Source organism: Dreissena polymorpha, chromosome 1 (assembly GCF_020536995.1).
Source record: "Dreissena polymorpha isolate Duluth1 chromosome 1, UMN_Dpol_1.0, whole genome shotgun sequence".
NCBI classification, from domain to species: domain Eukaryota; kingdom Metazoa; phylum Mollusca; class Bivalvia; order Myida; family Dreissenidae; genus Dreissena; species Dreissena polymorpha.
The window spans coordinates 36,663,769-36,678,386 of NC_068355.1; the positions used below are offsets into that span (position 1 = coordinate 36,663,769).

At 31.4% G+C, this 14,618-nt stretch overlaps 1 protein-coding gene across 1 annotated transcript in view; it reads left to right on the forward strand.

The window, feature by feature from the left end:
- The window catches only part of LOC127877004 (6-phosphofructo-2-kinase/fructose-2,6-bisphosphatase-like), a 370,857-nt gene that overhangs the window by 350,683 nt on the left and 5,556 nt on the right, over positions 1-14,618 (forward strand). The gene's annotated exons all lie outside the window — the stretch shown is intronic.

The window sequence follows — 14,618 nt, forward strand, 5'->3', positions numbered from 1 at the left end:
TGACGTTGCATCGTCAAATGACGTCACGTAATGTAAACAACATTCGGGATTTATCATTATGTTTGCGTTAATATTTATTTAATTTTCTCATTTAAAAGCATGTGGTGAAAATGATTTGACATTCGTTGTCATATCATACCATATTTTATTAAACTCGTCCAGGAAATTTGTGAGTAAGCTCGCCAAAGGCTCGCTTACTAACAAAATTCATGAACTCGTTTAATAAAATATGGTATGATATGACAACACATGCCAAATCCTATATATATATGAGTGAGATGTTAAGATGCCCGTGTATGACGTTTTTCTGCAAGTTAAGAACTTTGTCTTAATATAAACATAGGTGAAATGTGATTTCCATCATTTACAATCGTATAATTTATATGTATGACAAGCTGACAATTGCTCAACAATTGGACAAAAGACGAAATAATCATAAACACAAATACAATTGATGAAATTGTAGTCACCTCATTGCCCCCGTCAAGGCAAATTTATGCATTGCAGATTTAAATCGGCTTTTGGCATAAAAGGCTCACCATTGGTCGAGATTCTTTTACACATATTGAAGCGATAACAACAAATTAACACTATAACGCCACATACAAATTTCTTATTAAATAATATATTCTAAAACATGCGTTTCATGATATTACTGCAGTCATGACAGTGTGCATTAAATGTTTTTGTAAAGAAAATAGTATCATATTAAGATAATAATTTCAGTATCTGCTTTAAACAAGAAGATGATTTAAATAATATTAAATTCATTTTCAGCATCAAATACGCGTACGCTATGTTTTTTTTAACGGAAACATATTCTATGTTACAATATGTTGTGTTTTAATTAACCCCAACTTATGTCTATCAAAACGGGTGAATCAAGTTCACATACCATATTTGTCGATCTAAGCATCTTAGCAAGATACTAAGCGGTATATAGCTACTGAGTAATGAGTACACCCACATAATATAACAAAATTGTGCACTTGTTGGCGTCGTTATGGCGAAGTATTATATGGATTTTTCACAACGAGGAACACAAGTACTGTTATGTCAAAGTTTTAAAATGCTTAGGAGATGAAGGTCGAATTAAGTAATACATATCCATGTTTAAGTGAACTTTAATTGCATACTCGCAAATATTTCCCCTCATGCATTCAGTACGTGTATTTATCCAAGAATTAGCACACTTACACAAATATATGAACTAATATATAAACTTTTCCAATAAGCTTACCAATGAGTAGCATTTACACTTAAACAATGAAGAGTGTAGGGTTTGTTAAATAATAATGTTTAACAGGTGATATTTGTATTACCAGTTATTAAAATATAAAAACGTCAACGCTAAAAATACATTAATGGTATTGTATTGTCCTGTTAACTATGTTTAATATATGTAGTGAATCTTCAAAACGGATACAGGATTATCTCAACGCTGTCCTACTGCCTCATACAATAAATAGCTATTGTGGGAAAATCTGAACCTTAACATCATCCCAAATACCGGCATAATTTGTACATAGATATTTACTCTCGCACGATACAGGTTGTAACGCATACACTTGCTTATATACCATTTTAAAACTGGTATAATATATTTATCTTAAAGCGATTTAATGTATCCAAACTTGTAACACTATATCTCAAAGCAATGATTTATTTTGGATAATTACGTTTCCACAGAATTAAATCCATGTACATATAATTCTAAACAAGTAAGGCATTCATAGTAATACCGTCCACAGACTTGAATTTGTGTGTTGGTAATTGGCAATTATTTAATTATGCTTGTAACAATTGTTTTTGCATCGATGTTATACAAGAAACAATCTAAATTGTTTAATATTAAACAGGTTAATTTTGTTTAATAAACAGTATCATACATTATTTAGCCTATGCTTTATATTAAATGCACGAAAAATACCAACGATATTGTAAAATGCTGTAACGAATATAATGTTATCAACACAAAAAGTGAAAGGATCATATTTCAAGTAAAGCAACATAGGGCAACTGCAAATAAATATATGTTTAAGAAACAATATAAATATTGGAGATATATTACCATAAAATTCGTAGGACTTTACTCAAAATTGTAAATAATATTTGCATTTAAGGGTTATAAATATTAGAGAACTCAATCCGCCTTCTTGCGGAATATAGTGGCAACATAGTTACGATTTTAGCACATTTTGTCTAGGATATCAAATGAATTAAAGCAGTGATAAGGCATTCATTATATTGAATACAAAGTAAACATGCACATATTATGTATTGATTAAATCATACCTACGTTTATGGAAAATAAATGTAAGTACGGGCATGTATTTTAGTTGACATGGCGAAAAGCAAACTGTGTTATCTGTTGTTTAATTGGTTATAACAAATGTGTCTATGGGCATGGTTTAGTTACATTTACCATTGCTTTGTAATTAAAACACATGATGTCTTCATCGGAATCAACTGATCGATTGACATAAAACAAACACGTTCTGGAACTCTTTAATCTCTTTTGAGAAATTCACGAAAACCATCTTTTGCACGTTCTATTGTTCAGTGATTTGTCTAGTTTCAGTTAATGAATAATTAATTAATCGTCTGCCAAGAACTATAAATAACGTGTTGTTGCATTATTCGTATGTCTGAATACGTATTAAAGACGTCGGTCTCGGTATGTTCCCACGGTCGTTTTTCCAGTATGATGAGATCAATACATTAATGAAATAAATTACTTTAGAGTTGTAATAGAAATGTAAATGGCGCCATATAGCCATTCATCTGAGCAAATTGGACAATTTAATCGTGAAATTGTATTCTGTGTGTGGCATTATACATACATATAATTTGAACTTACAAGCAAAATAATACAGCGCTTAATACTCTGTTCCGTCGATTCGAGACATTGTGAAAACCCGCATTGTTCATATGTTGCTTACAACTTAATAGATTTTGTATCTCATTTGAATTGTTAACATTAATAAGAAACTGAACTTCACATTGATTACTTTTGACCTAAGCGGCGTATCGGCATAGCTTGACTTTATTAAGATCATACCGTTTAAAATAAAATACCGGCGTACGTTAAACATAAACTTAGAATGTTTCGGAAAAAGTCCTAAAAATAAAAAAATTAACAAGGTTTAGCCACGTTTAAACGAAGTTTTTCTAAAAACAAAACTGCCGGATGATGTTGACCACAGTTTATGCTATTTGTAATGGTTGTTTATTTTAGTTTGTGCAGAATTGAAATCATTTTAGATGATTGTCGTGCAAATGAAACAATTCATACAAAATTACAACACTTATTTAGTCCAAAATATTCATTTTCCGACAGAAAATATTAGGCAGCTTTCCCCACCAAATTTTGTTCCGATCTTGAAATTCCAAATTGTGTTCCCGTGGAATTTGCGCGCCACCATAACCAATAATTAGCGTTTGGAAGACGTTGCTTAGTGCTTAGTGCTTGTTAGAATGTGTACTTTGTGTCCTACTTTTGTAATTTGAGCGTATTCACATAAGTCCCTATTAATTATTTAACACCTACTGGCCCCAAAGCTATTTTTTCTTTCTTTATATACATTATATTGTTTAAATAACCATTTCGTTACTGACCCTCTACTTGAGACTCTTCACATAACAACCACTTTCCAACATGATCCTTATTTGATATGTGTACAAGGATGTATCTTATATACTACTGTTTGTTTGATATATGTGCAGTGATTTATTGTATATACTACTGTTTGTTTGATATATGTGCAATGATTTATTGTATATACTACTGTTTGTTTGATATATGTGCAATGATTTATTGTATATACTACTGTTTGTTTGATATTTGTGTAATGATTCATCGTGTTTACTATTGTTTGTTTGATATTTGTGTAATTCTCTGCTAAATATGCTCACATTTTATTACAAAATGTCACTGTTTGATGTCCTTTTGATAAATCGCATTTTTTTTAAATATTCATTTATGTAACAATAGCAGCGACTATTTATGTACGATCAGAAAACTGAAATGACGCGGACAGTTGCCATACAGCTCTCTATAAAAAACAACAACAGAATTTTATACTGACGTTTACCATTTTCATATTCCTTCGCAACTCGGTGTGAATGTGCTCTTTACCCTTCGTATAAATATTACACGTCGATTGTAAGAACGTGCTCGATTTCAATTAGTGCCCATTCGTATATATCAAATATTAGTTTTAAATCAATTCGTGTATATCATAGGGTAAAACTTAAGGCAAACAATACCATGACGTGCGTGGATACCCAACGGTACAAACTAGTCTAGAATGCAATCAAGCTCTTATTGTTCCAGAGGGCATCATTCGTCGGCCTCAACACTTGTTTCCTAACACTGACCATTCTCTGCAAAGGTTCAGAGCGATATTGAATGTGCGTGTCTCTCTCTTATACAGAAATCAGAGATAACATTTAATCGAGATGTAAATAATTTACAAGACAACATATTCAATTTCCACCCTTGCGTTTGAACACATGTCTCTTATATTGATTTGCGTCTATTTGTTTGCACGAAAGTGTGTCAAACATTATTTGCGAACGGATTTGCATGAATTCTCAGTATAGTTAAGGGTTTGGCAAGTTTTCTTTGCGAACTGCGTTATATGTACGTATCATCGGTTAAATATATTTTTCTGATTAATTGTACAAGATTTGCTTAATACATTTGTAGAAAAACTATAGGCCTATTTTATACAAAAAAGACTTGGTTGACAAATCAATTATAGCTACCTCTCCGAAACATGTGAACGTAGCAACTACACACCAGCTGTATCATCTTTTTATTTGGCTGTGTATCTTTTAATAGTAATTCTTAAATATAGATGATTCAATAAAATAGTTATGAATTTGTTAAATGGAATTGAGTAATCACTAGATCCATTTCCTATAACCCTACGATCTCACCCCAATTATTAATAGTATTCCAGTTTAATAGCATATAATAATTTAAAGTTGTACATATGTATATAAACTTAACAGTATACCGTATACATACGCGCAAAATGATATAACAATATGATAATTGTCTTAAACGAAAGTTATTCATGTGTAGGCTTTGGTAAGACTGACAAGTCGATCACTTTTCATCACTGTTCCAGTCTTCGTCTGTAGTTTTAAATGTATGGCTTTTGTGACAGAAATTGGAGTTCATAGCGAAATATGTGCAAGTATATTTTTTAATGTAATGAACACAAACATAAATAAATTGAGATTAATTTGACTACTCTAGTAGTCGAGGTTTCGTTGTCAAAGTAAAATTTTCACGCCCAGTGACAATTACACTAAAATAACCACCCTATGTTTAGCAGACCGATGTTGACACTTGATATGTCACTTAAACTTGCACAACACTTGGTTCAAGTGAACAACTCAACACAGTGCCGATGTGTATCTCTGAAGTCAATGTAAATAGAATGTCAGATTCAAAACATCTTATTAAAAGGGTTTGTTAAAATTTACCACCCGTTAATACATTTACAACAAATATAAGCAATGGCATTACTAAAAAACGTTCATTCCACTAATACTAGCGTGGTTTAAACTTATTATTTCCAGCAGACGATATTTCCGAACAACCTACACATTTGCACACGAGAGCATTCATGTTTTGACAGTTTCTAATTACTCTATGGCGTGTGTTTAATCGAAAAAATAAGCACAATGTTTGAGCCGGTAAAAGCGTGGTTCAAAGAATATGTTTCAAACAATGTAGGTTACTTTTTATATGTCCCACAATAAGGAGCTTACATGTTCATAAACCCAAAGAAAATACGAACAATATATTAACATCGTTTGAGCATGTTTTAATGATTGGTAGTATACACTCAAATAATCTGATACTTTGCTGTGAGTGAATAACGTTCATTTATCTGAGCTCGTTTCAGAAATAATCATTAATCTTGTAAATCTAATAAAATTTTGCCGCAAATGTTCACATACTTAGTGAATACGCATCGACTGAAAATATATTTAAATGCATGGTAAGCTAAAAATAAACACTAGTAAAAACGCAAAATCGTGACCATTAAATACTTTGTTTATCATATTAGAGTATGATATGCATTTGCAGTGTAAAGCTGCTTGTGATTCACTACGCTATTGATAGTAATGTATGTTTAATGTTACATTCGGAATATTTCTATTGCTTGCAATCCATGTTCGCATTTATGATTAAATGACTTGTTTTAATATTATAACAAACAGAACAGAACAGAACATAATTGTATTACACATAAACTTAACAGTTTCTAGTGTTAAACAAAATGATAATACAAAATACATGAATATGGTAAGCCGTTGTTTTTTCTTACTGAAATATCATAATTTGGTAATGCAATAACTTACAGATATTAAACAAAAACATGATAACAGTGTATCTAGTTATATATGGTACTGCTTTAATATGTCGTTGTAATCAATAAAATATATCAATATCTTTTAAATTAACAAAAAATAATACAATTTGAATCACAGTAAAATGTTAGTAGTATACAAAATACCGAATTTTATTTATACCTAATGTTAATATAATATATATATATATATATATATATATATATATATATATATATATATATATATATATATTGTTAGAAAACACCAATATTCCAGGTTGCCTAATCATCTAGAAACAAAATCCTAATATGAACAATAGTATCAAAATTATCAATTGTTAATTATTCCGAGCAAAACGGTTGAAATGTAAATATTGTTTACTTTATAATTTAGAACTATTGTACAATAGCCTCAATAGAAATTTTAAAGAAAACAAAGAAATAAGCAGTATTTGTGACAATTCCTCGAGATAGTTGGACAAAATAAATTGCAAATGCCAATGATTATTTCCACTTGATTGTTAATATGCAGTACTAAAATCTTAATGTTTGATAGAAAATGCTTGGTCCATCTATTTTTAAGCATCTGCTTTATTGGCTGGGAACATGAATTCGAATATACTTAATTTAAATAAGATGTAAAAGTTTGTTGTAACTTACATAGGGCACAGACAAAATACTTTCCCCGACACATGTCAAGATAATTTTGTTTGGTGTTCCGAACATGTTGTAATAAACAAAGTTTTAAATTCAGCAGCGACAGCAGAAAACCTCAATTATAGACTGTAATCCTTTCTTTATGGCAGGAAAAACGTGTGACACAACCATATGTAGTAAACACGAGTCAAAAACAAAATCACACTAAATGTCTTTTTAAATAACACATTCTTCAAAATTAATAATTACCATCCACATATTACAAGAACACTCGAGCTTGGCATGTGTAGAATATTCAAACGTTCATGCAAAATCCGTATGAGGCGTCCAGACGTTTAGCTCCTCAAACATTATAATTACAATTCGTTGACACCAAATACACTAGTAATAAAGAAGTATGGTCAGCGCCATGATAATTTAATCTCTATATCCTTTATAATTTATTAAAACCCCTGCTCGTGTTCTATCTACTGATTGTTTTTCGATAATTAATTATTATCACGTGGGTACGACATGTTATCTGTTACACGGAAACCATGATGCATTGGCATTGATAGGGTAGTACTTTATAAGTGAACATTCCTTTCGTGTAGTTCCCTTTTCTCCTGTATATATACTATTGATTAAAACTCTTAAATTTTATTTAGCTGTAGGGATAATAAATCTGGTGTAGCCCAATTCTAACATTGCAACACATGACATTATAGGTAAAGATTCCGACTGGTCTTGGTTTCCGTTACTTTTGCAATAAATATTGTGTCTGCTAATATTTTAATGGAGATAATCGAACTATTTGAGCTATTTATTTTAAAATAGAATGCTGTACCAAAGTGAAATTTTAATGTGTTATCCGAATTCTTCCCCATTTGACTATTCATATGTTTCACTTCGAATTTCTAGATATTTACTTTAAAATCGCAGAGTTTTACTCGGATATACTCTTGTGATAAATATGTTATAATGCAATATGATGCACCCGTTTCTTACCACTTTCTGTGAATAACACAGCATGAATTTGTATTCCGTATTGTAACAATATTGTTTTTAAAAGTGTAGATTGGTGTATTTTTTTTAAATTGTATATGGTCAACGGGTATTACGAATATTTGGAAAAAACTAATCAGACATATAGACTTTCTGAAACGAAACGGACTGGAAAATATTCCTCACATACAAACGCCTTTTTACGCTCATCTGCAAGATAATTATAAGCGCTAGTTCCAATTCTGCCTCCAACAGGTGTTCAAACTATTAGAAAACATATAGGAAGTATAATTATCTCGTATGCCGACAGTTTCGACGAAACTTAAAATATTTTCACAAAGTTGTTTCCAAATCGTCTATTAGGAATACACAATATGTATCGGACAACTTCAAAATGCACTATGGAGTATTGAATGTAATACAATTATGACTGATTGTTGAAAATTCTGACGGATCAAAACTAAAATATTTTAATTCAACAAAGATTATTAATGATTTTGAATTTATTTATTTAGCTAACAACTTACTGTGACTGAATGTATATGTGTTAGATAGAAAAAAAATAGAATACTATTATTATTTTATGAAGATAAACATACCTTGGAACACAATAATGTTCGTGGAGGTGTGTTAAATGTCCTTTCGCAAAACAGAATCCTCAACCATGAGTTAAACACATTTCTTTTCACTATCCACATCTACCCAGAACAATTAATGTATGATGAAAACTCTATGCGGTTCTTCGATCTATATAAGTACTGTCTATCAAGACAATTGAAATCAATCCGCAGTTAACATTATGGGGGATAGAAAGCAACCTCGACAGCAGTATTGCATTAAGCCTTGAAGAGTAGGCCACTCAAACCAAACACCGAATCGGGCTATTGATATTATTGCCAAAGTCCGGATGCGTGACTGTAAATAGCTGCGCATGTAAAGAGCAAACATGGCCAATATACATCTGAACTCCATTCTGTGGGAAAACTGTCTGTCTTAGAACGTATTATAAAATTATGTGCCTTGAAACATGTTACGTTGTATGTTTACATATAAAGAGTGATATATAAGTTAATGAGTAGTTTGTGTTATATATATGTGTGTGTGCGTTGTGTGTGCGTGTGTGTATGTTTGAAAAATTAATATAGTGCGCAAGAAGACATATCATTTAAAAGTGTTCTTTTAACGATTAGATTGTTTTACAATTATTGATAATTTTCCTTCATGAACATGCATATATAATAAAACCTATTCGCTCCTCTGTCGGTAAAACCATGTCTGCATTAAGAGGTGATACGAAGAAATTACATGGATAGTTCGATATTGTATAATTAAATTTGTTCAGAAGTGTGTAATAGCCTTCTTTGAGAAAACATATACCATAGCACGTATTGGCCAACATATATATGTGTTCAGATATATTCAAATACAATATTCAGTTCGCCTCAAACGTTTGCGTGCTCTCAGAAATTGAACATTCGATGTTCTAATTAGTTTGTCGAACAATCGACAACGAAATATTTTAGATGGATAAATTGCATTATGTGTTTTTATTCATTTCTGATATATTTTTAAATTAAATTATTGTAATTTCTAAGTGATGTTATGTTGTTAATGAAAGAGATTGAAAATTGTAAACGTTTCGTTTTTAATCTTTCGAATCGGATTAACTCTACAAAATGATTGTTAGTATTGCATACAGTACAACTTAGATTGCAATAATTATTAAATGTGTGCAATTGGGAATTTTTTAATCTGAATACAAGTTATTAAATTTACTTTAAAAACACACACCTTATAATTGCAATTCAACAAGACATTAGGTTCACTAGTGCAGACAATCATGTTATGAACCTGAGCCGGATTTCAAGTTAAGAGAAAGCTCATGTAGAAGAATAACAGTAGCGCTTCATGATGTAAACATGCCTATATAGTTAAAATAGTCATAAATCATATAACAACTTGGTAGCACATATAAAAATATTTACATTGAACACATGCCTTTTTAGTGTTATGTTTATTATGCAACAAATTATTTTTAATCACACGCATATTTTTTTGGAAAACAATGGAATGTTTTACTATTATAGCAGGCGAGAAATTATTGTTTTTGCCAATACTTTCACAAAATAACAAAACCGTTTATTTTTGCGAACACCCTAATCATATCTGGGTTAGTAAATAAACTGAAAACGTATCATCTCTGGATTTTTCAATATGATCAAATATTGAAATAGCTTTTTGATGGTTGTATTTATCATCAAAATACTTCGAGCAATTCAAAGGAACATAACTTTCAGACTCTACCACGTTACAAAAAACAGACGAATATATTCTTACGTGTACATTTATGCATCCCACGCATCTATTATAACCATATTGCTTTTCACGACAATGTTAATTGAATTCATCTATAGTATTTAATGAACGAATATCTTTGTTCTTGTCATGTAATAAAGCATTTTATGAAAAATGAACGCTTACACAGAGTTGATCAAGTTATCTACTTAGAACACACCCATTCAAGAAGCTTTAGAGGCTTGCAAAACAGTTAATCGGTATCTCATACGCAACGAGAACAGAGAAATACCTTTACAAATTATCGCCTCAGGCCCGGTTAATCCATGTATGTTCAGAGTAATGGGTGTGATTTCTGATAGTTTGTGGTTGGCTTTCATTTCATAGTATACCTACAAAAAGTGTTAATGATTTATTTAAATACGTTATCGGACCCCAATTTATTCATTTCTGCACTGTCCTACCAGTCTTACACTAACATGGACTATATTTTGTTTGAGGAGTGAATTTTAAGGCAATTCCAATTGCATTTAATTAATAAACGTAATGCTAATGAGTGCCGACGTTTTCAAAGAACACTTTGGAAACCAACACAATAGACATTTGAAGAAATAAAGCCATACCTAATTGCTACACCGTATGTTTAAAATGATTAATGTAAATATTGTTTCATGCTAAAATCCAACATATAAAGGTTGTGTACTAGCCGGATTATGATTCTGAAATATTATTAAAGTTCAATTATTGTCACAAATGGAACATCAATGCACTCGATTAATATTAGCAAAATAACGAACGGATAAATAAACATATTATAAATGTCTACTGTTACAGCTACATTGACTGATTTCAATCTTGTGTGTACACCCTGAAGTCGTAAATAAGTTTCAAGTATTAGTTATATCACGAACCATACGTTAGGCGTGTATGGTTTATTAACAATTCGAGCGATTCATGACGAAATTAAGTCATGATTGCCAAGAGGGCATCAGTCATCAGATAACATAAATAGTATGTCCAATGAGGTAAGCAATTCTCAGCACAATAGGCAGGACAATCATTTTTAAGGCTCAAATAGAAGGAAGAAATACAATTTACTCGAGATGTGAATGATTTACAAGACCCCACATTCCAACTTCCTCCGTTTGAAAACTAGATTCCTCATATAGATTGTCAGATTTGTATTCGCGAACAAAATCGCAGTAGATACTATTTCATAGGTTCAAAATATAAATCTGTAAATTGATTATGTTCTTGCAATGTATATTTTCGATCTATTTACAATGTCCATTAATCCATTTAAATATCTATCAATCGTTTTGACAAGCTTCTACGTTGAAATGATATGTGCTATGGTAGCACTCCTGCTTCAATATCAAAATAGTTTGCTTTTCCTAATATAATGCATATTAACTCTTTTAGAGAGCTATATTTCCCCGTAGTTTGCTGAAGCCGGGGGTATTTAGCGACGTGCCTGTTCCTTTGTTTCTCCGTCCGTCCGTGTGTAAATGTTAACCCTTAATTACACGTTTCCTATAAAATCCGTAAATGGTATACACAGCTTGAACTACCTTTGAGCGTTGACTTGTAATTCAAGTCTAAACTCCGTGAACACCCAAACCATTTAATGAACATACTTCTTACTTAAAAGCACCTATTACTTCATACACCTCAAACACGAAACATACTCAATACAAATTTTGACTTTGACATTCGCCTTATTATGTGGAGAGGCTATTCATTTGGAAAATTGAATTTATACTGAATACGTTTCTACCGGGGGCATCAGCGTTTATTGAATGCGGCATATTGTATTCTTTGCTGGATAACCATCGAACTTTTTGTTAGAAACGACTATGCACAAAAAAGTATAAGTATGGTATGACGTTAAAAGGACACCACTTTGACAAATTATCTTTAATATTGCAAACAAGATTATAGGGTAATATGTTTGTACTTGCAAAAAGACACAGCATACCGAATATTGTGATTAAGTTATACAACACAAAGCAATCAATGTCTTCTTGACTTGCGCTATGAACATTATTCATATGACTATCAATATGAGATAATTTACCCCGGAACTACTTTTGTGATGACTATGCTACAATACAATATGTTGTATCACTTACTTGCCACTTTCTGTAAATAACACACCATGAGTTTGTATTCCAGTTTATGTAAGTGTTGTCGTACAAATTGTACATTGATATAGTTTTTAAACGATTGTATAGTGAACGGGTATTCATCAATTTGGGAACAGCCATAAGAAAGATGGACTATCTAGAACGAAACCAATCGGAATATATACCTAACATAACAGCGAATGCTCACGCTCATCTTTATGCTAATTATAAGCGCTTATTCAAGTTCTGCCCCCGACAAATATACAAACTAGTTAGAAAGCAGATAGGAAGTATACATAGTTTGCACATGCTGACAGTGTCTACAAAAATTTCATGTTTCCCAATTGAAGGTACGGAGTGCATGACATGTATCAAACACATATGTAAGTTTAACGTTTTAAATACAAAAAGACAATACCAGCCTCGAAATGCACTTAGGAATATTTGATGTGATCTAAGCCTTTTCATTTTCATTTTAAGAAGACATGAACTTTTATTTTGCTGACATCTTACTTACGGCTTAATTAATTTTGTTTTAGAAAGAGATAATAAAAAACTTTTTATAAACATAAACATACCTTGATGACAATATCGTTATATTTGAGTTGCAAAGCTATGAGGGTAAATTTTATGTACACTTATATGTATCATGAACATTGCTGGGCAAAGTGTGATGTTGAGCGCTCTAAAAACGGTTTAAATCCCCATTATTTTCATTGGCTGTTCAAGGTGGTGACCCCAGCTTTATTCTGCTATGTGTGAATGATGTTTCGTATTGTTTTGTTTCGTACTGTTTGGCAATTGGTCACTTGCATAAAATAAAGGACCAACAAATTGTATATAATTAGAATGCAATAATGCTGCAACAGCTGGAGTTTCACTTCTTTATATTGTGGTATTAAATGTCATTTAACAAAATAGAGTACTCGTTTGATAACGGTAGTTTTGCCTGTCAGAAAATACAAAGAAGAATTAATGTTTAATGAAAACTCAATGGGGTTGTTCGATTCAGACATTGTCAATCTATAAGAGCTGTCACTCTCAAGACGATATAAATCCGCAATAAACACTACGGTCAGTAAAAAGCAACATCGACAAAACATTGCATTAATCTTCGAAGGGAGGCGAATCAAACCAAATATCGATTTGGGCTTTGACATTGCAGCAAACCAAATTCCTTGGTCATGACCGTAAATAGTGGCACATGCCGTGATCGGACATATATGTCTGCTCTGCTTTCCCGAAATAAATATCTGCCTATATCGTATTATAGAAAGATGCGTGACTGAAATATATTCATTTAAACAATCTTACATGTATTCTTCGATATATAATGTAATTTATAAATAAATGAGTAGTCTTATTATTGTGTATACTAATACTATAATACATGGTATTTTAAAAACGTTATATATCGCCAGACAAAATGTATACATGAAATTTAAGACGTCATAACTTTACAAGCATATTAAGTATACATATGCTGATATATTACTTTTACGAACTTTCACAGCCAAATCATTAGTAAATAAAACCGAAGTCCATCATCTGTTTTAATTAATAAATAACGAGCGCTAGATTTAAAATAATTAAACAAGTGAACGTTTCAAGAACACATTTATAACAGTTAAATATAGTTTTCCTTCATGAAAATACATTGAAAGATTCATGAGAAGGAACTTACAAAGTTAACGTGGATAGTTCGACATTGTATAATTAAGTTTTTTAGCACTGTTGTAACATGCTTCTTTGAGAAAACATATCATGGCAAATAGAAACACAGGGATATATTTTTCAAGTGATAGTCGAACTCAATATTACGTTTTAACGGTTTGGCGATCAATCGAAATTGAAATCCTTTTATTTATTCATTGACTTAAGACCCGGGTGTTTCGCACTGGGGTAGTAAGTATTACATGATTTTACTTATTAAATGTTTTTAATGTTCTTGATAAATGCAATTCATAGTTGAAAACATAACTGTATTAAACGCAGCTTCCCTTAAAACATGTGTACATGTGTTTGCACATGTGTTCAAATGAGAATTTTCTGGATTTTGAGTTGTTGGAATTTATAGTAGTCCTTCTTATTGATAATATTTATTAATTACATGTTGGCACACACACATGTGGTTACCGCATTTCCGTGCCAGTAGTGTGCGAAACATTTGTGGCTATATTAG